Raw genomic sequence first — 23,842 nt, 5'->3', positions numbered from 1 at the left:
AGAGGCATGGACTAGAGTTTTTCTTCCAGTGGTGGTAACAAGACTCCAGTTTGCCACTATATTACCTTTGGACACAGCAACATTTGGTTCTCACTTGTCTTTATTTTTCGTTTACTTCTTTCCTAGGAGAGATTATCATCTTAAAGATCCATGTAGTTTTATAACATGTTATTAGATTTTTTTTTTTTTTTGAGATGACATCTCACTGTGTCACCCAGGCTGGAGTGCAGTGGTGTGATCTCAGCTCACTGCAATCTCTGCCTCCTGGGTTCAAGCGATTCTCCTGTCTCAGCCTCCTGAGTAACTGGGACTACAGGCGCACACCACCACACCCGGCTAGGTTTTGTATTTTTAGTAGAGATGGGGTTTCACCATATTGGTCAGGCTGGTCTCAAACTCCTGACCTCAGGTGATCCACCCGCCTTGGCCTCCCAAATTGCTGGGAATACAGATGTGAACCACCACGCCTGGCCAATGTCATTAGATTTTAAAAGTGTGTAGTGCTTGTGGTAGAAAGATCTTCCAGTAATATCATTGAAAAACAGATAAAAGAGCAAATTGTTATTTGCTTTGACAATTTAGCATTACTTATTCATTGATTTTCAGCAGATAGTAGTGGTTTACTGCCCAACTCTATTGGTGCTTCCTGCCCTCAGTAGAGGGGAAAAGTTTTGGTTGAAACAGATCCTTGTCAAGAAAACAAAATAGTAAACTCTAGAAGATAAAAAACCACTGGAAGTTGGGCGAGGGCTTGCTTGTAGGCTCAGCTGTTAGGGAGGCTGAGGAAGGAAGATCGCTTGAGCCCAGGAGTTCAAATCTTGCCTGGGCAACATAGGGAGGCTTGTCTCCAAACAAATAAACAAAAAACTGACAGAATATCCCCGCAAAGTGTATATCTGGTTAACCCTCACTGAGGCATCTCAGGTCTCCCGAAGGTCTGGAAATTACTGGCAGTTGCCATCACGGCAGTTCCCTGAGTTTCCAAGATGAATGAATGAATGGTTAGGACTGCAAATGCCAGCGGATCTGAGAATCAATCTTCCTCTCATTGGTACCGTTGCAGTGTGGAAAAACCACTCTTGTGGTTTGTGGCAAGAGATGAGAAGAGTTAGGGTGGGCTATTTATTTCCCTTTTGTGACTTTGCTCTTTTTTCTCTCCCATAGATATTCACAGTTTGAAGTAATTTTGGTGTCTCTACCTGCAGTGTCTGAACAGTAATAATGACTACCAATCATCCTTCAGTTACAATAATATTGTTTTCTGACATTTTTCCTTCTGTATGCCAGGCACTATTAATTAGTACTCTCCTTTTTTTTTTTTTTTTTTTTTTTTTTTTTGAGACAGAGTCTCGCTCTGTCACCCATAGACACATAGAGGGGATCAACACTGGGAACTTTCAGAGGGTGGAGGGTGGGAGGAGGGAGAGGATCAGGAAAAAATAATTAATGAGTACTGGCTTAATGCCTGGCTGATGAAATAATGTGTATAACAAACCCATACGACACAAGTTTACCTATGTTACCTACCTCCACTTGTACCCCTGAATTTAAAAATAAAAGTTAAGAAAAAATAAATAATGAATAATAAATTCATAATTAATAATGAACAAGTTATTTCTTTATTCACTCCAAGAGTAGAGTGGCGTGATCTTGGCTCACTGCAACCTCTGCCTCCCGGGTTCAAGTGATTCTCCTGCCTCAGCCTTCCTAGTAGCTGGGATTACAGGTGTGCGCCACCACGCCTGGCTAATTTTTGTATTTTTAGTAGAGATGGGGTTTCACCACGTTGGCCAGGCTGGTCTCAAACGCCTGACCTCAGTAATCCAACCACCTCAGCCTCACAAAGTGCTGGGATTACAGGCGCGAACCACTGTGCCTGGCCTCATGTTTTTTAATCCATCTAGCCTTCAAGCCAATCCTCTGAGATAAGTAGTATTATTATCTCTGTTTTGTAAATGCGGGAACAAGTTTAGGGTATGAAGAACTTTTCTGAATTTCCTTAGGAGTTCAAATTTGATCTCAAGCAGCTCAATTCTAGATTCCTACACTTACCTGCTGAACGTTGCTGCCCTTTGCAGGAGCTTTGAGGTCTTATATATTATCTCGCCTGACTGTATATTCCAGCAATAAGATTGAGGGAGAGGAGTCATGTAAAGTACGGCAGAACTAACTCTCAGCCTTGATTTCTCCGTCTGTAGAACAAGGATAGTATTTTTTCTTCCTGCATCCAATGTTACCGTGAAGATTAAATAAAAGAATGCGTGAGGAACTTTAAAGGATTGTTTAATAGCCAGGCTTCATTATGTGTGCGTTGTGTGGTTTTTCTGCCTTTAAGAGATCATGAATTGATGACTATGGATTAGTGAGCTAGATTATTGTGCTAATATATAACCATTTGGGCCATGAGAAAAACTTAAAATGAATGGAAAAAGGGATGCTTAGCAGGTCTTAAAAACGTCTCTTCCTAAAACCTGTGTAGCCTTTCATCATAAAAGGGAAAGGGAAAGAGATGCAGTGGAGTGTAAGTGAAATAGGGTGGGTGAACTGTTCCATCCCTAGGTTAAGGACAAAACCAGTGTCCTAAAAGAGACCATGAAGAAAGCAGAACCACAAAGCATTTGATGTGCTTTGTTGTGACAATTCAGCCAGCACCTGTTGTAGGAGAACTGTGCCACAGAGTGTGAATCTATTTTTAAAAGTCATAGCTTTACCACCAATATCCTCTCATTGTCAAAGATGTGAGTTTTTAGCCTCAAAACAGAATATCTGAAAGTTAATAATGCAATCTATCTAGGATGTTTATAGAAATGATTCCAGACTACCTTACAAATTGAGTGAGTGCAGGATAGTAAAATCAAGACCAGTTGCATTTTTCGCAACCAATACAGAAGTTGGCAAAAATCTGCCAAAAGCGTACGGAAAAAGGCCAGCTTTTACTTGACTCATCCAACTGATGGTTAGTTACACTCATTTAACTCTAGCCCTTCACTTTGCAATATAAATGGAGTTGATCCTCTCATAAACGCTGTTTTTTTGTTGGCAGAAATCAAGCACTGAAATAAAATTTCTGGTGCAAATTTGGAATTGATTTATGGATAAAAGAGATGTTTTAGATTAACCAATACATTAATACCATGACTAATGATTACAACTTGATGATAACCATTGAAGCAGGAAGTTTTCGATGCCAGCAACCTGGCTTTTGTTTTGTTTTGTTTTTGTTTTTTTTGAGATGGAGTCTGTCTCTGTCACCCAAGTTGGAGTGCAATGACCTGATCTCGGCTCACTGCAACCTCCGCCTCCTGGGTTCAAGCAATTCTCCTGCCTCAGCCTCCTAAGTAGCTGGGATTACAGGTACCTACCACCATACCTGGCTATTTTTTTTTGTATTCTGAGTAGAGACGGGGTTCACCGTATTGGCCAGGCTGGTCTCAGAATCCTGACCTCAGGTGATCTGCCCACCTCGGCTTCCCAAGTGTTAGGATTACAGGCGTGAGCCACCGTGCCTGGCCAACATGGCCTTTTTATAGCAGTCATTTTGACATTTGCCACAGAAAAGAATGTATAAAATTTTTATGATGTTTGCCACTTTAAAAATACCACCCTGTCTTTGTCATGACATTTTATTAGAATTGACTTAAATTTACATCTGCAAAAATGTTGGGGGACTTGAACAAATGGGCCATATGAAGCCTGAGGAAGATGGGCACAATGGAGGCTGTGCAGATTGCTCTAAATTAAACATATTAGATGCTTGGCTGTCTGTCCAGACACCTGATTTTCCTGTCGATGTAAGTGTAGAAATTGGCATTAATTTTTATGAGGTGAAATTTTATTGTGCATGGATAGCTTAGTTCCCAGAGGACTGACACATGGGTTTCAAGGTCTACTGGTGAGTAATTGTTTAAAATTTATATTTTTCCTCGATGGTAATAAATAAACATAGGGGAATGGTAACTCATCACAGACCAAACCATGCGTGATAATTATATGAGGTCATTCATCTCCTTAAATTATCAGATGTGACACAACCTGTGTGGCATCTGAAGGCCAGCTGAGTCCCGGTTGTACATGATTGTGACAGAGGAGCCATTTGAAGGTTGCAAGTCTTGGATTTGGTCCTACCCCTTTTGGGTTTTTCCACATGTGAAGTGAATTGGCTCCTGGATTCTATTCTTGTAATATGCACAGGGAGCCAAAACCTGGGGTCAGCAGGCTACTCAGAATCGGTTTTTATTTTCATTCTTCCTTCTGTTGCCTCTGTATATCTACCCTAATTGCAGAGAAACGCATACATCAGTCACGTACACTGATATATACATATTTATATGTGTGTACATATAATAAACATTACACAATATATGAACATCAAATATATATTATAATGATTTATATCAAGTGAAAGTTATAAGATATGAAGAAAATATATATGCAGATTCAGATGTGCTACATGTATGTAGAATACATATATTTAGAAAACATTATAAAACCTGAAAATGCTTTGTAGTGTCCAGAAATGCCGTCATCCATGGGAAGATTGTAAATTTATTAGGAGTAACTGAAACATCAAAATGGATGTGATATAACACTGATTATTGATTTTAATTTTTTTGTCCTATCCTGAAGCTGGTCAGCTTTCTTTTTTTTTGGGGGCGGAGTCAGCTCTGTCACAGGCTGGAGTGCAGTGGCGGGATCGGCTGCTGCAAGCTCAGCCTCCCGGAGTTCAGCCATTCTCCTGCCTCAGCCTCCCGAGTAGCTGGGACTACGAAGCCCTTCCACCTCGCCCGGCTAAGTTTTACATTATTTTTTTTTTTTTAGTAGAGCGGGGTTTCACCCTGTCAGCGAGGATGGTCTCGATCTCCTGACCTCGTGATCCGCCCGTCTCGGCCTCCCAAAGTGCTGGGATTACAGGCTTGAGCCACCGCGCCCGGCCGTGATCTGCTTTTTCACATCTTCAAACACACAGTGGTTGTGTATTACTCTACTAACTCCCAAAAGTTGCTAAGTTGATAGATACTTAAGTAAAGCCAGAACCTTATGAGTCTATGCTATGGTAGTTCAGAGGACTCAAGGTGGGCAGTCTGGTATGGTGGGAATACTCAGGATTTTGAGTCAGAGAATCCCAAGGTTGAACCTTGCTTCTGATATAGCCTGTGTGATCTTGGAAAGTTAATTTTCTTTCAATTTCATTTCATATTCTGTAAAAGAGTGTCACACACCATACCTTTTAGGGGAAATTGTAAGGCTTAAATGATAGGCCATCTATGTATATTCCACTGAATTTATTGAGCAAAGAGTAAAAAGTGTTAGTTCCTTCATCTTTTCTTATTCTAATGTGGAGCCATTAGAACTAGACATTTTTTCTTGATTTTCTAATCTACTCCTGGAGTAATCTATGGAGATTAGTAAAGATTACTATTTTCTTTTATGCTTTTCATATTTATCTCATTAGAGCACTAGGGGAAAATCTCTGGAATGGGAGTAGGAAAGGGAGGACCAAGTCAAAAAATAAATAAATAAATTGCACCAGATTGTTCCTTGCTTGTCGTCCTGAGGTTATGTTTAAGATTTTTTATGCTATGTGTCATGACTTTTGTCTGAAGCTGAAGATGGCAGTTTGCTCCATATCCTTTCTGTTTACTAAATCAGTACAGATTCCTGTCAAGTTACACAGGTCTCCTATAATTTAAATGAATTTAGATGTTGGATCTATGCTGAGTATCATTAAAACTTCATTCTTGTATTCTAAAAAGTGATCATATGTGGTGTGGTTGCTGCCTTTCTGTTTTTTTGTTTGTTTGTTTGTTTGTTTTTTAAATATTTTGGAGAGACGCAGTCTTGCTATTTCACTATGTTGCCCAGGCTCATCTCAAACTCCTGACCTCAGGTGATCCTCCTGCTTCAGCCTCCCAAAGCACTGGGATTACAGGTGTGAGCCATTGCGTCTGTCCTTGGATTGCTGCCTTTCTAATCAGGTTTCCTCATCTAAACCAGAGGACAGATATTCATCTGAGTGACTTTTTAGTTCTCCTCAAAATGATTTGTAACTAGTACCATAATAATGGCATAGAAGAAGAGTCATTGCATTAAAAAATTGATGCTTTTAAACATTAGGGTTTAATTATTTCATGGAACTTGCATGGTTGGTTAAAAGTGTAGATTCAAATCTCAGCTCTACAATTAGCTGGGTAACTTGAACAAGTCAACCTTCCCATTCATAAAACTTCATAGGGTTCTTGTAAGGATTAAAAATATTCATGTAAAACACTGCATGTAGAAAGCACTGAAAAAATATACTCTTGATTAGAAGCAGGATAACAGTCTAATCAGGTGATGTGGGTTCCTGTTTGCTTCCACCATTAACTAGATGTAAGACCTACTTGGTAACATCTTGTAAGGAAGAATTTCTGGCTTTAGCACTATCCAACATTTAATTGTTCACCTCCTATTTCTTAAAAACTTGGTTTTAATTGTCACATAATTGCCATTCATGTATCTATTGACCATAAATGAGATGTTTCTTGGTACTTGAGCACTCCCATACCTGTAGTTATGCTCCTGAAAAGTTTATTTTCCCACTGTTTTAAGTTTCTTCTTTCTGAAAGCAAAAATGATGAAGTTTGATGTTTTCCTCTCTTTTAAACATTTTGCTACCACCAAATTGTGCTAAAGCATAATACGGTACCAAGCTTCTTTTTGTATCTGATTGAAGGGCATATCCAGTACAGATAAGTTCCCCCTTACCTGCTGGGGACACATTTCAAAACCCCCAGTGGATGCCTGAAACTGCATATATTACTGATTAAAAATATATACTATGTTTTTGCCTATGTATACATACCTATGATAAAGTTTATAAGTTAGGAACAGAAAGGAGATTAAAACAATTAATAAAATAGAACAGTTATAACAATACGCTGTAATAAAAGTTGTGTGGAGGTGGTCTGTCTCTCTCTCTCTAATTCTGTAACACTTTTGGACTTTGGTTGACTGCGTGTAACTGAAACCCCAGAAAGAGAGAGCAAAACCTCTAATAAGGGTGGGGGAGTATATTGTAGTATATAATGAAGTCATTGACCTTGCAGAAAAATTGACCTCGTGTGCAGAAAAATAATTTTAGTGGCCCATTGTCCCTGATGATTTTAGTTCTGTGAAAGAGGCCCTAGATGTTCTCCCTTGACAATATAGTTCTAGGAATCTTTGCAAGTGGGAAATGGTAACTTTAAAGCTACATAAGCAATAATTACCATGCTATCTATAACATAGAGTGGGGCTTTTTTCCTCTAGGATGAGCAGCAAACATATCATCATGGTTTACCTTGAGTAATAAATGTGTATTATGAAATATTTTCAGAAAAGAGTAAAAATCAATTATATTATGCTGTTTATAGTATCAATTCTAATTTTTCAAGAATTTATATCCGAGCTCATAAGGCATTTTAAAGTATAGAAGAGGGATGTGTGCAGTCTTTTATGTGCGGCCCTTTATTGTGCCAGTTGATGAGTTTTCCTCCTAGTGTAGAGGCATGAATAAATGAGAAGAGTTAGAAACACATGTTAGATCCTCAACATGTGTGCAAAAAAGATGTGAATCAGATTATACAGAGGAAATCAAAGACTGATGACTAATTTAAGGTTCAGTGAATCTAAACAAAACAAATAGAATTTATTTATTTATTTATTTATTTATTTATTTATTTATTTTGAGGCAGAGTCTCACTGTCACCCAGGCTGCAGTGCAGTGGTGCAATCTTGGCTCATTTCAACCTTCGCCTCCCAGGTTCAACAGATTCTCGTGCCTCAGCCTCCCTACTAGCTGGGATAACAGGCATGTGCCACCATGCCCGGCTAATTTTTGTATTTTTAGTAAGAGACGGGATTTCGTCATGTTGGCCAGGCTGGTTTTGAACTCCCAACCTCAGGTGATCCACTTGCCTCGGCCTTCCAAAAATTGCAGAATTACAGGAGTGAGCCACCGCGCCCAGCCCCAAGTAGAATCTTCATAAAGGCATTTTATGCAGAGATAAAATGAATCCTGGACTGGGCATGGTGGCTCACACTTGTAATCCCAGCAATTTGGGAGGCTGAGGTGGGAGGATCAGTCGAGCCCAGGAGTTTGAGACCAGCCTGAGCAATGCAACGAGACCTCATCTTTACTAAAAATTAAATAATTGTGTGGGTGTGGTGGCATGCACCTATTAGTCCCAGCTATGTGGGAGACTGAGGTGAGAGGATCAGTTGAGCCTGAAAGTCAGGGCTGCAGTGAGCTATGATCCAGCAGCCGCACTCCAGCCTGGGCAAGAGAGCAAGACTCTGTCTCTTAAAAAAGAAAAAAAAATTGAATATCATGTTTAAAATTTGGTAATGTAAATGTATTTATTTCTTTATTTTGGTTTGGTAATTTCTATTCTGTGTAGCATACTACCACAAACTGAATGGTTGAAAACAATATACATTTATTATCTAACAGTTTCAGTGCTGAGGAGTCGTGGCAGCCCTCTGTTCAGTCTCACAAGGCTGCAGTAAGGACTTGCCTGGCCTGCATTCCTGTATGGGGCTACTTCCTGCTCCTCTTTCAAAATCGTGTGGTTATGGAGGCCCTATTAAAGGTCCTCTCACAACATGGCAGTTTATTTCTTCTAGACTGGAGGGAAACTCTCTGCATTCAGAAAGGGGGCTCAATCCGTCTTTGAAGGGCTTTCAGTTGATTAAGTTAGACCATCCATTATATTCCCTTTTTTGATTCATTCAAAATCAAGGGATGTGACATCTAAATTCCATCTGCAGAATTGTGTCACCTTTACCACATAACATCACATAATTAAGGGAGTGACATCCCTTCGTAGCACGGGCCCCACTCACACTCAAGGAGAATGGGCTCTGCAGGAGTGGGAATTATGAGAATCATCTCAGAATCCTGCCTACCACAGGTGTTAGATTAGAGAGCCATCGTAAATACACCAAAAACTAAAAGATGTGAATGCTCATTTCTTTCCTACTTTATGTGTTCACAGATTCGGGAAATGCTGTGAAGCATCAGATGACCTATCACTCTCTTGCCTTCAGGCAGACTGTGTTGGGTGACATTAGTTCTGATCCATCCTGTAAGGAAAGTAAACTCCAGTAGCTCATTAGCTAGTCATTAAGGGTGCTGTCATCATTAGTTAGCTGAACTTTTCACTTTCTGCAAAGAAGATTTCTCTTTGCTATGGTTTAAGCCAATTTATACCATTATTGTCAATAAATGTGTAGAAAAATTATAAAACAATTCTTTTGAAAGGTAAAGGATTATGATCCTTCCAAATTAAGGTTTATACTTGGGTATCTCCTGAAAAATATGCATTTATTTGCCTGCATAAACTAGCCAATACTCTACAATCCTAAACAGCATCTGATTTTTCATTTGTATCACTATGTAATGGTAATGTCCTCTAACTAACGCCCCAGTTATAAAGTATTAATGATTTCTTCACTTCATTGAGTAGATTTAGGTGAATAGCTATGACTTCTGTTTTTCAAAGAAAAAAATAATGATGACATGCTTCTTAATACTGCTTATGTACTGGGTGCTAAGTAAATTTCCTTTAAAAAGTGGGTCCTTCATATACTCCATACAGGTGCTTCCCTGCTCAGCCTGTGCATATCCTATGTCATTTTAGTGCTGCTGGTTGTCTGATTTGTTCAGGATTTTTCTTGTTATAACTCTAGCAATGATTAATTTGCTAGCACCAGGGAACGCTGGTCAGAGTAATTGTCTAATTCAGTGCTTTTCACACTAACTGTGCTAAAGGGGTAGGGTTGATTTATTTATTTTGTAAATTTTATATCCATTGCAAAGGTATATTTTTGTGAAATGGAATGAAAATCAATTAATAGAAAAATGAAATTTAAAAAGATATGCAAATTATAAACCTTCTTTTACTTAATTAAATTCCACAGCCAAAGAATTACTCTTTCTAAACAGTTTTAAAAGTGTGTAAACACTCCGAATTTGTGCACTTTTCTTGTGGACTGGTAGACACAGTTCCCAGATTAGTAGCCTCTGAGTAGCATAATCTGAATAGCTCTAGTTTACTTTATTTGAGTATTTAAGACATAACTACTGTTTTCAGTTTGAAAATGACATTACAAAAACTACAATAGAAGATTTTCACATTAAATGATTTTACATGAAAGTGATGTGCTCTACTTCAACACTTACTTTCTATTTTAGCTATGGATAGCAATGGCCTTTTCCTCAAAGTAATCGTAATGCTTTGGTTTGAAGGAAGCCTGCTATTTGACAAGGAACTACAAGCTGTACCTCCTTGCCAGAATTTTGTTTCTCATAAGCAAATTTGGCTTTTAATGTGTTCTCTTCAGAACATTTACTATTTGCTATGAATTCAAACACTTGCTGTCAGCAAACCAACTATTTTGATACTGCAATGAAGAGGAGGGCTGCATGCTCTTTCTTCATAGTTTCAGTAAATCAGCTAATCTGAAGGTAGCTATTCCCTTTTGATGGCTTCTGAGATTATTTGCATATAGTCAAGAAGCGGATGTGTACAAAATTGTTAATCCACAAATATTTTATGTCCAAGAATGAAGATAAAAACATTAATGCATGCCTGGGGCAGGTTGAGTTCTCTCTACATTAAAAAAAGTGTATATATATATGTGTGTGTGTATGTATATATCTGTTTAAAATATATTTGGCCTATGGGGCTGAGGCTATATAAAAGTCTCCATTGATAACTCAGATCTCAGAGTGTCTGCAAAAGTGTAAAAGTATAAATAATTGTCCCTGTATTGAAACACATCCAGAATTAAACAATATATTCTTGCAAAAGGCAATTAAAAGTTTTCAAGGAATGGAATGCCTTTTAAGTTTGGTTCAGATGTTCATTTAGCAAATAGTGAGAATTGCAGAGCTTTTTCATTTTGTGGACCTCAGTTTCTTTCCAAGCATCTGTGCACATTGGAATTAAAATGCATGGAAAAAATGTGTGTGTGTGTGTGTGTGTGTTTTGTTTTTTTGACAAAGCATCTTTTGCTTATTTTCTGTTCTACTGGATATTTTTCTGACAGCCTGTTGCCAACGATGTTCTTATGTTGCATGTAGGATTTTACCTAATGAAAACAAGGCATGAATTATATCAAAAGACTAGTACAAGGTTATCTGTTTTGTTTTAAATGCCTTTCCATGCAGTCCTTACTACATTATATCTGTCACTATATGCTTCTTCCTGAACAGTTGTCTCAAGAACTTTTATGGAGTTTTTCCAGACTGTTGAGATAAACTAGTTTCCTAGAAAATCAGAGTTATGTGTTTTAAGACTCTCTTGAGGGGTCCTTATTCTGCTTTCCAGTAGGTCACTTAAAATGAATTGAATAAAACTAGATATTTTTGCAAAGATGCTGCATCTCCCAGATAATGGTTACAATGTCAGGTCAAGAAGAATACCAATATAAACAGTGCTAGACATACTCTCGCTAAACTTCCTAGAGTAGCTTTTCCCTTTTAAGTGATTTTCAGGATAAAGCTCACAACAAATAACATTATTGATACATTTCCTTATATGAAACATCATGGAGGTTATTCATCAAGGATGAAAGTCTTCAAGAAAGAGAATGCAGAGGCCATGATTCTAAGAGATAGCTGCTGAAATCTTACCAATAGAAATTGTCCAACACCTTGGTGACTACTATAGTTAATTATTGCAGTAAAATATTAATTATTATTACATTTTATGTGCACATCATTTAAAGTATCTTGGCAAGATGACTCTTAAACATGAATATTTTAATTTATTTGCAATTTAGCTAAAAATATGGGATGGACATTTAAAGCCAGATGTTGCCTCATAAACCTCACGTTTAAAAGTTAAGTATTCTCTTCTTTGTGAACAGCTTCAGTTAGGGGATGGTTAGGCCTTTTTTCAAGGGTCCATGGAATAAAAAGAAAAAGTATATTTAAGGAACGTAAATGGATGAAACCACCATGGGAAATTTTTGGAGACCAGGATTGTGTATTCCAAATTATCTGTAAGATCATTCTGTAGACTTAAGATAGTTCTGAAATAAGATTTTTTGTGTTTTTCTTTATCTTCCCTGACCATCCTTATTTGCAATGAGATGGTGAATTAAGGCACATATATGCATCTGTGGTCTGATGAGTTCTGAGCCAGTCCTATATGTAGGTAAGCACCTTGAAAGAAATATAAACATTCTTAGTAGTGCAGGAGGCAATCATCAACTGTGATGAAATTTGGCTTTGTGTTCGTCTGTGTCTCTTTCCCTGCTCTTCTACCATGATATTTATTCTTTTTTGGAGTATCAGTGCCCAAACGCTCTTCCTTGATTGATCAAATTCAAATTCTTGTTTTTATGTCTCACCCATGATTTGAGCCCTCTCCCCTCTAAAATTCAAAGGAACCCTTCTGTCTCAAACCATTGGATAAGCAGAATCTTCCTAGTGATGTCATTTTAAAGAGAGTTTAATAGCACAGATGAGTCTCTGCTGTGTAGACCATTTAAATGTGGACCATATTTTTTAAGAGGTAATTATTTCATCGTTCTATTCTGACTTGTGATTGCTACTGCCAAACACTGTTTCAGAAGAGGAGCTTCTGGGGTATCTGCTTCTGAAAGTTTGCTTACCAATGTCTTGGCATAAAGTCATGGAGCAGGTTTTGAAAGAATGCTTCCTGGGGTTTTCCCCTTTCTAACATCAGATACCGTCTCCTTAGAACATTAGATTCTGTCCTAAAACAAAGTCATCATTTTAAATAGATATCAGTGGTGCATAATAAAGTAGTTCTGATAAGCTGAGCATGGCCAGGAAAAAAACTGCTCTATATGTTGTATTTTGTAATAATAAAGCACAAGGACTTTTAAATAAAATTAATAAGATACCCGAATACCCATATGGTAGATTGAGGGACAGAACATTAGGATAAGAAGAATAAAGATGTTTTGAAGGATATGGACTTGAAGAAGTGTAAAAGATAGTTGAGTGTTATCCATAAAGGACTAAATGATAACAACCAACATTAGAGAAAAGTGTGGCCTTATATTTTTTTTCATGCTCGCTATGATTCTTCTATTTTTTGTCATTCTGAATTGAAGGTCAAAAATTTGCTCCACATAAAACATAATACAAATTTATCACGGGCAAGTACTCTGCAAAGTTGTTGTTTATAAATAATGAGGCAAGGACTTCAAAACATGTAAAGCAATTATTCCTTTTAAATTATATCACAGAGAAGATTTCTAGCAGTTTTTAAGAGACAGAACTGGATTTCCACCTTATGTCTAGTTAAGTACATTTGTGAATATTTTTCTCATGCTTTTTATCTGACAGTGAGAGTGGTTCTGTTTCTGACCTTGGTAATGTGGTAGGTTAAAAGCAGTGCAAGTTTTATGTTTAAGGGAAAAAAAAATCATGAGTTGGTAATGGATGAAAACTGGAAATTAAGAGATCTTTGGAATCCTCAATTAACATCACATGTAATTAATTTTGCATTTTGTAGATGCCAGGAAAATATCAGGAATGCTGGTCATTTATATTTCTCACCAGTCTTTCATCTCTCCTATATTCAGACACAGCGTGATGAATGTTAGACTATTTTATTTTAATCTTATAGAACTTGTTTGTACTTCATTGTGTAGTATTTGGTGACAATTCGTAATTTGGCAAGGTAGGAGAATCGTATCAGAGAAACGACTGAAAATAACTTTTAATGTCTATTAAAATGCATCTATGGGACATAGTATTAACACACAGAATTTATGCAAAATCACTAATTTTTCTCACATAACCTAAGGCAGAATTTCTCAACCTCAGGACTATTGACATTTTGGATCAGACAGTTCTTTGAAGTGAGAGGGCAGGGGGCGCTGTCCTGTGCGTTGTAGGATTTTAGTAGCATCCTTGGCCTCTACATAGTAAATGCCAGTAAGTAATCCCTCCTCAAGTCATGACAATAAAAAATGTCTCCAGATATCATCAGATGTCCCCTGAGGGGCAAAATCACCCTGGGTTGAAAACCACTGATCTAAGATTTTACTTTAATGCAGATATTTAGTTGAATCTGCATAGTAAATTGACCCATGATACATGTTTCTGTGGCCGGTGGTGTCCAATTCTGTCTGACTCTCATAATCCTGATGTGGTGTTTGCATTTTGCTAAAGTTTTGTCACATCAATGAGTTTTATTCATTAATTCCCGATAACGAGTATGCTATTAAAACAGGTAAATTGGGTAGTTCAAATTATTTTCTAAATGAAGCTGTTAAATTTAGTGCTTGGTGAAGCAGGAAGTGTAATTATGTAATGTACAGTCAAATGTCCAGGGGTAAATTTCCCTTGTTCCTGGAGATCTGTGAATTTCCTGAAGGAAAATTTTGCAGTGAAACATGTCTTTAGCAGAAAGGTACTAGTGTCTGTTCTTTCCTGCTGGGTCTGGAGCGGAAATTAGGCAATCTATCCTGCCCAAGTGCATACTGCATAAAATGCTTTGTAGACATCAGGAAGGCTGGACAGTTGCCAGGGTGGCCTGTGGGCAAGCTGTAATTAACATGGACACACACTCTTGCTGAGGGTGTTTGTTTCACCTGGGAAAGCTGCATAGTAAACTAATGAAGATTTTTTTTTCTTGGCTGAAAGTACTTGGCTTTTTTTCAGAGAGGTACAATTACAGAGACCCCAAAACAATAAAAGCACTTTGGGGACAGGCTTATGACGCTATGACGCTTTAATTGTAGGCATATAATGTTCAATCTTATATGTGGCTCTGAAGTTTTATAGGGCTGGCCTGAACTCTGATACACCAAAAATAGCTTGGTGAGTATGAAAAGAATACCACGTGTTTCTGCTCATCTACTTTTTCTGTAAATGGAGAATGCTTGTTGTCTTATAGGACAGTGCACTTACAAAAATGACACCACAAAGTGGTGTATTATAGAAACAGAGAAATCCCAGTAATCACTGTCTACATTGGATAGGAGGGAATGCTATTGCATGAGGGAAAATCAGAATTACGTGAGGGAAGCACAGAATCTCTGTTACAGAATAATCTTTTGCTTTATTCTATCAAAAAGTAGTATCTTTGCTGCTTTTTCTTCTTTCTACAGACAAGAAATAATACATTATTTCACTTCTTTAGTTGATTGGCATTAATGGGGGTCTTAAATATTTCAGATGCAGTCTCCTCTTATTGTCTCATATGGTTTGGCTGTGTCCCCACCCAAATCTCATCTTGAATTGTAGTTCCCATAATCCCCATGTGTCGTTGGGGGAGCGGGTGGGGACCAGGTGGAGACCAAGTGGAGATAATTGAATCAGGGGGCTGGTTTCTCCCATCCTATTCTCATGATACTGAGTTCGTTCTCACAAGATTTGATGGTTTTATAAGGGACTTCCTCCTTTGCTCGGCACTCATTTCTCTCTCCTGCTGCCATGTGAAGATGGATGTGTTTGATTCCATTTCCACCATGATTGTAAGTTTTCTGAGGCTTCCCAGCCTTGTGGAACTGTGAATTAATTAAACCTCTTTCCTTTATAAATTACCCAGTCCTGGGCAGTTCTTTATAGCCGCGTGAGAACAGACATACATTGTCTTCGGAAAGACTAGAAAGACCCATGTTGATGTGGTTAGTGTCTCCTTTTAATATTGTCCTCTCCATAATACTTTTTTTGTATGCCATTTTATTTACAAAACATAAATATGTTACATTCTCACTATATGTAAAACCTAATGCATTTTTCACACATTGATCTCCCCCTTTTTTAAGGTATTCAATATTTATAAATGATCAGAAGGATCACTGCCTTTCCCTTTCCTACTACAGACAAATTTGGTAAACGTCTATTCTATACCTACTATCATTTTATTTGAATTCAGCTCTTCCCTTTGTTTATAGTCATGTTGGATGTGACTAGGACCCTCTGGTTTTTGCCTGTAGTTTAGCCTAATTGTTAATAGTGCCCTTTCACTCTCAAAAGTGTTCAGGTCAGACAACAGATTTTATGTTGGCCCTATGCTGAGGCTATCTCACTAATATGTCTGCCATATGGTGTGATCTTTAGGAAATTTGGATTATATATTACTAATGTGTATATGTAACATGTAGTGAAACTATGTATTTATCAACTTCTATACATATATGTAGATTGTAGATATATTAACTTGAATAAACCACAATGACTGAGAAACACTTCTTGACTCCTCATGTGCTGGATCATTCTTTCCTTTACATGCATTAAGAAATGGGATAATTACTACGTATTATATTCCACAATAGCAGTTTAAGAGCTTTAAACAGCTGTGAGTAGCCAAGTTATGCAAACCATTAATATCAAGAACAATCCTAATTTAGGCATTACATATGAGACTGCTGTCGAGTCACATGAATTGACTTGTGCTCCCCCAAAATTACTGTGTTGAATTTCTAACCCCCAATACTTCAGAATGTGACCTTATTTTGAAATTGGGTCTTTGCAGATGTAACTAGTTAGGATCAGATCATATTAGAGTAGGGTGGGCGCTTAATCCGATATGATACATGTTCTTATAAAAAGGAAGAATTTGGACACAGACATATACACAGGATCAGTGCTATAAATGGAGAGTGCGTGTGAAGATTGGAGTTATGCTGCCACACGCCAAAGAACTACTAGTAGCAAGGGGAGAGAACTTGAACAGATCTTTCCTGAGAGCTCTCAGAGGGAGCATGACCCTGCTGACGCCTTGATTTCAGACTTCTAGTGTCCTGAACCCTGAGACAATACATTGATGTTGTTTTAAGCCACCCAGTTGACAATATTTTGTTATGGTAGCCTGAGCAAACTAATCCAGACACCATTACCTTCTTTTTGCTGCTCTGTTGGGATGGTCACGACATCACTATTCAGTCATTTAAGGACTGGTGGATCATGCTGTCATATACCACAATTATTACAGTGATTACATTTTAAATGAGATTTTTAAATTATTTATTTATGTATTTTTTATTTATTTTATTTTTCGAGATGGAGTCTTGCTCTTTTACCCAGGTTGGAGTGCAGTGGTGCAATCTTAGCTAACTGCAACCTCCACCTCCCAGGTTGAAGTGATTCTCCTACCTCACCCTCCTGAGTAGCTGGGATTACAGGTGCCCGCTATCACGCCCAGCTAATTTTTGTATTTTTAGCAGAGACGGGGTTTCACCATGTTGGTCAGACTGGTCTTGAATTCCTGACCTCAAGCAAACCATCCGCCTCGGCCTCCCAAAGAGCTGGGATTACAGGTGTAAGCCACCTCGCCTGGCCTAAGTGAGATATTATTAAAAAATAATTCCTTTAGAGTATTTAGTATTGAATCTGTCCTGTGTTTGGATTCCCAGATATGATTTTTTACTGGCTGTGTGTACACATAATGATCTATACACACTGATTCATCCATCTTGCTTTTCTTCTGGGCATTTTTTCTCTTATAAGAAAATATACATTAATAAATTAAGATTAATCTAAATCTAAAGCAAATAAGCCTGATTTAAAAAAAAAATGTAGTGCATTAACCTAAAGACAAAATTCAAAGTCTTATGTGGCACACAGACTATGAGTAGGTAAGAGCCATACATAACCTACCCGACCAGAGTGAGAGTACATGCAATGTTGCCCATTTATTAAGTCCTACCAGATCAAAATTTCAGGTATTTTTTTCTTTCTTTCTTTTTTTTTTTTTTTTTTTTTGAGGTGATTTGGCTCTTGTCACCCAGGCTAGAGTGCAATGGCGTGATCTCAGCTCACTGCAACGCCTCCTGGGTTCAAGCTATTTTCCTGCCCCAGCCTCCTGAATAGCTGGGACTACAGGCTCCCACCACCACGCCCAGCTAATTTTTGTGTTTTTATTAGAGATGGGGTTTCATCATGTTGGCCAGGCTGGTCGCAAACTCCTGACCTCAGGTGATCTGCCCGTCTTGGCCTCCGAAAGTGCTGGGATTACAGGTGTGAGCCACCGCGCCGGGCCAATTTCAGGTAATTTTATGCAACTTGAAGACTTCATGCCTAGGGAATTTTTCTTGCATTCTTGGACAAAGAGATTTGTATCTGATGTGTCTTCCTGTACTCTTCTGTGGTGCAACCACAGGGGATCTGCTCCAGGTTTGGAAAATGTGTGATGGGTGAATAGGATGATTCTTGCCAGACAGATTTCCCAAGAAATAAAGAGAAACTTTAGATTTTTAAAGATTTGTTTAATGAAAAAGGGAGCTAATTTAGAAAGCTGTTTTTTCTTCTTCCTCTAAATAAGGTATTGTGAGAATAGTACCTTCTATTTTGGTACATTTTAAGGTAAGATAATATGAATTTGTTAATATGTGCATTGTTAGAATGATAATGATGTGATTATAAATATGAATGAGTACCTATAACCAGTGCACTAACACTGTTTTCACAGAGGTGTACACTTCTAGGGTGTGTGGACATGTAGAATTAAAGGCCAGGCTCACTTTGTGCTGTTAGTGCTGGCTGTTGAGTGTTAAGTTCAACTTCTTGAAGAAGACATTTTTACAATAAACATTCTGAACACATACACCTCCTCAGAATGGATCAGAATTACTTGTAGGCTGAATCAGTATAGTGTGTCTTCTCTTTCAGGACTTGATACTATGTTCACCCTGGCCTCCCTGGATGGAATGCTTTTATACATGCTTTTAATATTCATTGCTACTCTTGCTTCCCACAAATTAGTATGTAATAGATTATTGTCCATAGTTATGTTTAGTAGGTCTTCCCACTATTTATTTCTTTTGCCATGTTTGTTTCATGTTTCCTTAACCAGTTCTGTAATATGTGTGTGGGGTCAGATGTGATTTTGGCATTTCATACTAGCCAGGGGTCCTTGGGTACAGCAATAAACATCTCTGAGTCTCCGTTCCTCATCAGTAAAATGCATTCAAATTCACTCTCTTCTCTAGTACCATGTGTCGTTGTGACTTTCAAATGAGGCAATGTATATGTGAATACTTTGAAGACTGTAGAGCACAGTATTTACATGTGATATCAGGCTATTCATCTTCTTCACTAAGCCATCATGTTGGATTTTTATAGCATTAATCTTGCGTTTAGGTTGGCGAATGGGCTGCTTGAGGACTGCTTTTTCTGAGCTCATCTTGTATTTGAAATGAAGTTTGGACATCATTAGAAGTGATGAAGTGCAGACACCAGTAATTACATGCTCTGATTTTGCTCCATAAATAGCCTCCAGGTTTATTTGTTGACCAACCAAATAAAATTTTGACTGTATTATTATTACATCTCAGATTATTATTCTAGTACTTCATTAGTTAAACTTTTGACAGATATAAAGTAATTTGTAAATGTTTTTCAGGATTGTATATCATTAATGAAATAATTCAAGGTATATTTTCATTTTATATATATTATATTCTGTATTGAGTTTATATATGTGTGTGTGTATATATATATTAATCAAATAATTTAATAAGCATTTCCCATCATAGTTCAAGCAGTGTATTAGTCTCTGAAGAAACAAAGCCAATAGAACAAGGTCGTTTCTCAGATCATTTATAGGCTCATTTTAACAATAATTAACACATTAAGTATTTATATCTACCACCTTAAAAGCTTTATATTTTCCTAAATTACTTTGTCTTTACAAAAGATTTGACTGCAATTAAGACTTACTGTTTATAATGGTGCCATTTGGGAAAGAATGGTAATATCTCAACAAATGTTTTTCTGCCAAGTATGAATAATAGAACAAGTCCATTTATTTTCCTAAGGAATGGTAGGGCTTGAGAGCCAAACTCAATGTCAGCCATTGTCCTGGGGCTCCCTAGGGAGATGTGGGTCATGAGGGTGAAGCTCTGCAGCCAGGCAGAGGTGGGAAGACTCTGAAGAGGCACTTCACAGCCCTGGCCTGAAAATGCAGACACAACAATTCTTTGGCAGAGAAACCAGGGCATGAGTAGAAATAAACTTGCTGATGACCCATTTTCCTTGAGTAAATGTTAAATATTAGAGATGAAAAATTAATAAATTAATACAAAGTTTCTTTTGCACAGATATATAAAAATTGTTCCTCAGGCAAAATATAAAAGATTAAAAGTGATTGACTAAGAAATGTTCAACTAAGAACTACTTGGAAATGTTATGTGAGAAATACTGAGGTAGTCTATCAAAATCTGTTTGACATGAAAACAGAAATAATATGTAGATGTAGGACTCATTCAAATAATACTTCTCTAATTTTTAAGATTAAATTACTACAGTTAAGAGAATTTAGCAAACTAAATACTTCACTTTTAACAACTCTTAATGCTTACTTGAATGGCTTATAAACACTTTAGAGCTTTCTCCTTTTGTCATTTGACAGAAATAACAGGAAATGTTTCTGTTGTTAATTCTGAATTAATTCTGAATTTAACACAATGTTTTGATAATCTCAAGGGAGATGTATAATGTTTACTCTAAATAGACTTTTTGAATATCAAGTACTTTTTAACATAGATTTCGGCATAATTTTCCCCATTTATACAAATAATTGATGATTTTCTGATCAGATCATGATGTCTTCTGATTAGAAAATCATCAATTCTTGGTATATTTTTCAGAAATAAACTGAGTAGTTACCAAGAGACTAAGAAATGATTTCCATGTTCTTTGAGAACCAAATCAGAGAAAATGGTTTAAATAGTTACAAGCACTAGGCTGGGCACAGTGGCTCACGCCTGTAATCCCAGCACTTTGGGAGGCTGAGGTGGGCAGATTACTTGAGGTCAGGAGTTCGACACCAGCCTGGCCAACATGGTGAAACCTACTAAAGATACAAAAAATTAGCTGGACTAGTGGCGCCTGCCTGTAATCTCAGCTACTTGGGAGGCTGAGGCAGGAGAATCGCTTGAAATTCATAATCATAAAAAGATTCACCTGGAGGTGATGGTTGCAGTAAGCTGAGGTTGTGTCTTCGCACTCCAGCCTGGGTGACAGAGCAAGGCTCTGTCTCAAAACAAACAAACAAACAAACAGCAACAACAAAAGTTACAAGCACTGATAGCTTTGAACAGAGTTACAGATGTGTAAGTGAAGCCCTGAACAGTTTCTGGAAGACTGATCAAGTGTCTAGATACAAATACCTGTGAGATGTGGCCTGTTTTGTGTTTGTGTTTTTAATGCACAGATAACATTGTATATATTTATTGTATACATGATGTTTTGAAGTACTTCACTGGTGTCTTGATCAAAGTTTATATTTAAAAATGACTCGTCATGTATTTGGTGACACCTACGTGGATGGCAGCTCAGTAGCACCATTTGAGATTTAGGTGAAGTGGTAATGATGAATTATGAAAGAGGATTTTTTGAGGATTTGCAAATCCAGATAATGGGGAGTGTGTGTGTGTGTGTGTGTGTGTGTGTGTGAGAGAGAGAGAGAGAGACAGAGAGAGAGAGAGAGAGAGATTTAGTTTTCGTTTGGCTTGAGGTAAGGAGTTTAGCATCTTGAGGTACTCTCAATTGCTGTGAATTTTTTTTTTTTTTTTTTTTACTTCTCAGCAAATGTAGACATGTCCTGTGCATACCTGTTGTGAGAAATGCATTAAAATGCAGAAGTGTCTGCAGTGAAGACTACTACTCAGGAAAAATTCCCCAAGGTATTTTCTACTTCTAGCTCTTCTGCTCCATATGCCAGAAAGAATGGGAAGAGGCAAGATGTCCACATACCATTATGGAGAAAAGACTTTGAGGGTTTGGATTCTTAGATGTACATGTAGGTGCTTATTTTAAAATGTCAGCAACATATTTCAAATAATATTACTTCTTTATCTTTTGAACCATCAGCTGTTTATTTGGCTAAAGATTGTTGTTAGCAATAATAATAATTGGTGTCATCTATTGAGTGCTAGATACCAAGCAGTATGGTAGTATTTTGCTTATATTATTTAATTCTGATCTCAATTCTATAAAACAGGGAAAGACATTATTTTCTCTTTTTTGTAAATGAAGACACTGAAGTGTTGAGCAGTAAAATCACCTGTTCTGGACTACATAGACAGTAATAGTGGGCAGGGCTGTAACTCAGGTCTATCTGATTTCAAACTTTCTCTCAACCACTACATTGCATTTCCCTCTCATGCAGAGCTGCTCAGGCACCAGCGTATTTAAAATAACATTTATAATAAATATGGCCTTACTTGGAGGGCCATTAAAAGATGTTGTTAACAAGTTCATAGTTTCACTTTCTCTAGATTAGTGATTGTTACCTGGAAGACATTTAGACTGCCATCTCTCTAGATAAAGGAATAACTTTTAAAACTCTTGCTTCTCTCAAAGAATATGTAAAGTATTAATGGAATAAACATTTTGTTTTCCAGAGTAATACAAGTGAAAAAAATCTTCAAAGTAAAATAGGCAAATGAATATCAAAGAAGCTTATTTTAGAATGTAATCCTATGAGAGAGAGGGCAGTCTTGAAAGATTAAAAAAGATTCTTTTTATGATTATGAATTTGAAACAGCTGGAATGAATGCAGTCATGAGGATCATTTCTGAAAGTGAGGTATATAGAAAGTTAAAAGACTCATCGCTTGGTACTGAGATCACCTGCTTCGTAACAGACAGAAATAGAAGAGTACAAGTGTTAAGAATTCATTCTGCCTTCCCTGTGCTTTTGTCGCTTTATTTTTAGAGCTCTGCTAGCAGCAGTTGGGAGCAGGGTTTGCCCTTATGCGCCTGCTCAGTCAGACTCGCCTTCTCTCTTGCAGTCTGCCTCCCTTGACAGGTGTGAGGGACTTCCTAAGTGTCGCAAGCCAGACACCTGGCATCAGCCACCCCGATGTAGCGTGCACCTTCAGACCACTGAGCTCATGAAAGAGGTAATTTTTCTACTGCCTGTTAACATGCATTAGTTTTTTCTTAAGGCTAAGCCAATCAGAATGAAAGATGTTGGAGAGATAGCAGTACAGAAGTGATAAACAATATTTAATAAAAAATGGATTAGATAAACTGCTATGATGGATTGATTCATAAGGAAAGGATGAAAAGGTATATTTTAGGGCTTCCCTTACACAACCTAAGCAGATATCATAAAAGTCTCAAATCACACAAACATACCTTTTCTTGTAATAAAGCAGAGCACTTTTTTCCTACTAAAATTGTGCATGTGTGTTTATGTTTCTGAAGAAATCAGAGGAACTATTATTTAGAGATTTATCTAAAGCATGCTACTCAGGGGAAAAGTAAGTATAATAGTTTAAGAGGTAAAGAGTCACAGTTTCAAATACATGCACCAAATAATGACATTTTGTTCAATGATGGGCCACGTATATGCCAGTGGTCCCATGAGATTATGATACTCTGTTTTTCTGTAGCTTTCTGTGTTGACAAATGATTAGATATACAGACACTTATCATTGTGTTACAGTTACCGACAGTGTTCAGTAGGGTAGCATGTTGTTTGCAGCCTAGGAGCAATAGGCTATACCATACAACTTAGATGTGTCGTAGGCTATACTATCTAGGTTTGTATAAGCACACTCTATGATGTTTGCACAATGACAAAATCGCCTAGCAATGCATATCTCAGAATGTATCCCTATCATTACGTGTTGCATGACTGTATTTAAAACCCAGAAAACAACAGTGTGCAGAAGAGACCTTAGGCAATGATTTTCTCAGGAACTCTTAGCAATCACATTGTTCATTGGAATTACGAGAGGTGCAATGGCTTTATACAACAGATACATATTTGAATCTCCTGGAGAATTTAAAAAAGTTATGAGTGCCTCGGCCCCACCCTAGAGATTCGGATAATTGGCCTGACATTGGTATTTTTAAGAATCTACCTAGATGATTTTAA

At 37.5% G+C, this 23,842-nt stretch overlaps 1 protein-coding gene across 11 annotated transcripts in view; it reads left to right on the top strand.

Annotated features, from left to right (window-relative positions):
• The window catches only part of CACNA2D1 (calcium voltage-gated channel auxiliary subunit alpha2delta 1), a 506,034-nt gene that overhangs the window by 10,509 nt on the left and 471,683 nt on the right, over positions 1 to 23,842 (top strand). The window contains exons 1-2 of one of the 11 annotated variants that reach the window (XM_021936124.2): positions 21,545 to 21,639; positions 22,749 to 22,859. The exons of the other annotated variants lie outside the window; for them this stretch is intronic. The gene's annotated coding sequence lies outside the window, so the exon portion shown is untranslated. Of the gene's footprint in view, positions 1 to 21,544; positions 21,640 to 22,748; positions 22,860 to 23,842 lie in introns of those variants that run through there. 11 annotated transcript variants of the gene reach the window in all.

The sequence above is a fragment of the Papio anubis genome, chromosome 4 (assembly GCF_008728515.1).
Source record: "Papio anubis isolate 15944 chromosome 4, Panubis1.0, whole genome shotgun sequence".
NCBI classification, from domain to species: domain Eukaryota; kingdom Metazoa; phylum Chordata; class Mammalia; order Primates; family Cercopithecidae; genus Papio; species Papio anubis.
This window is presented reverse-complemented; position numbering and strand designations above follow the sequence as displayed.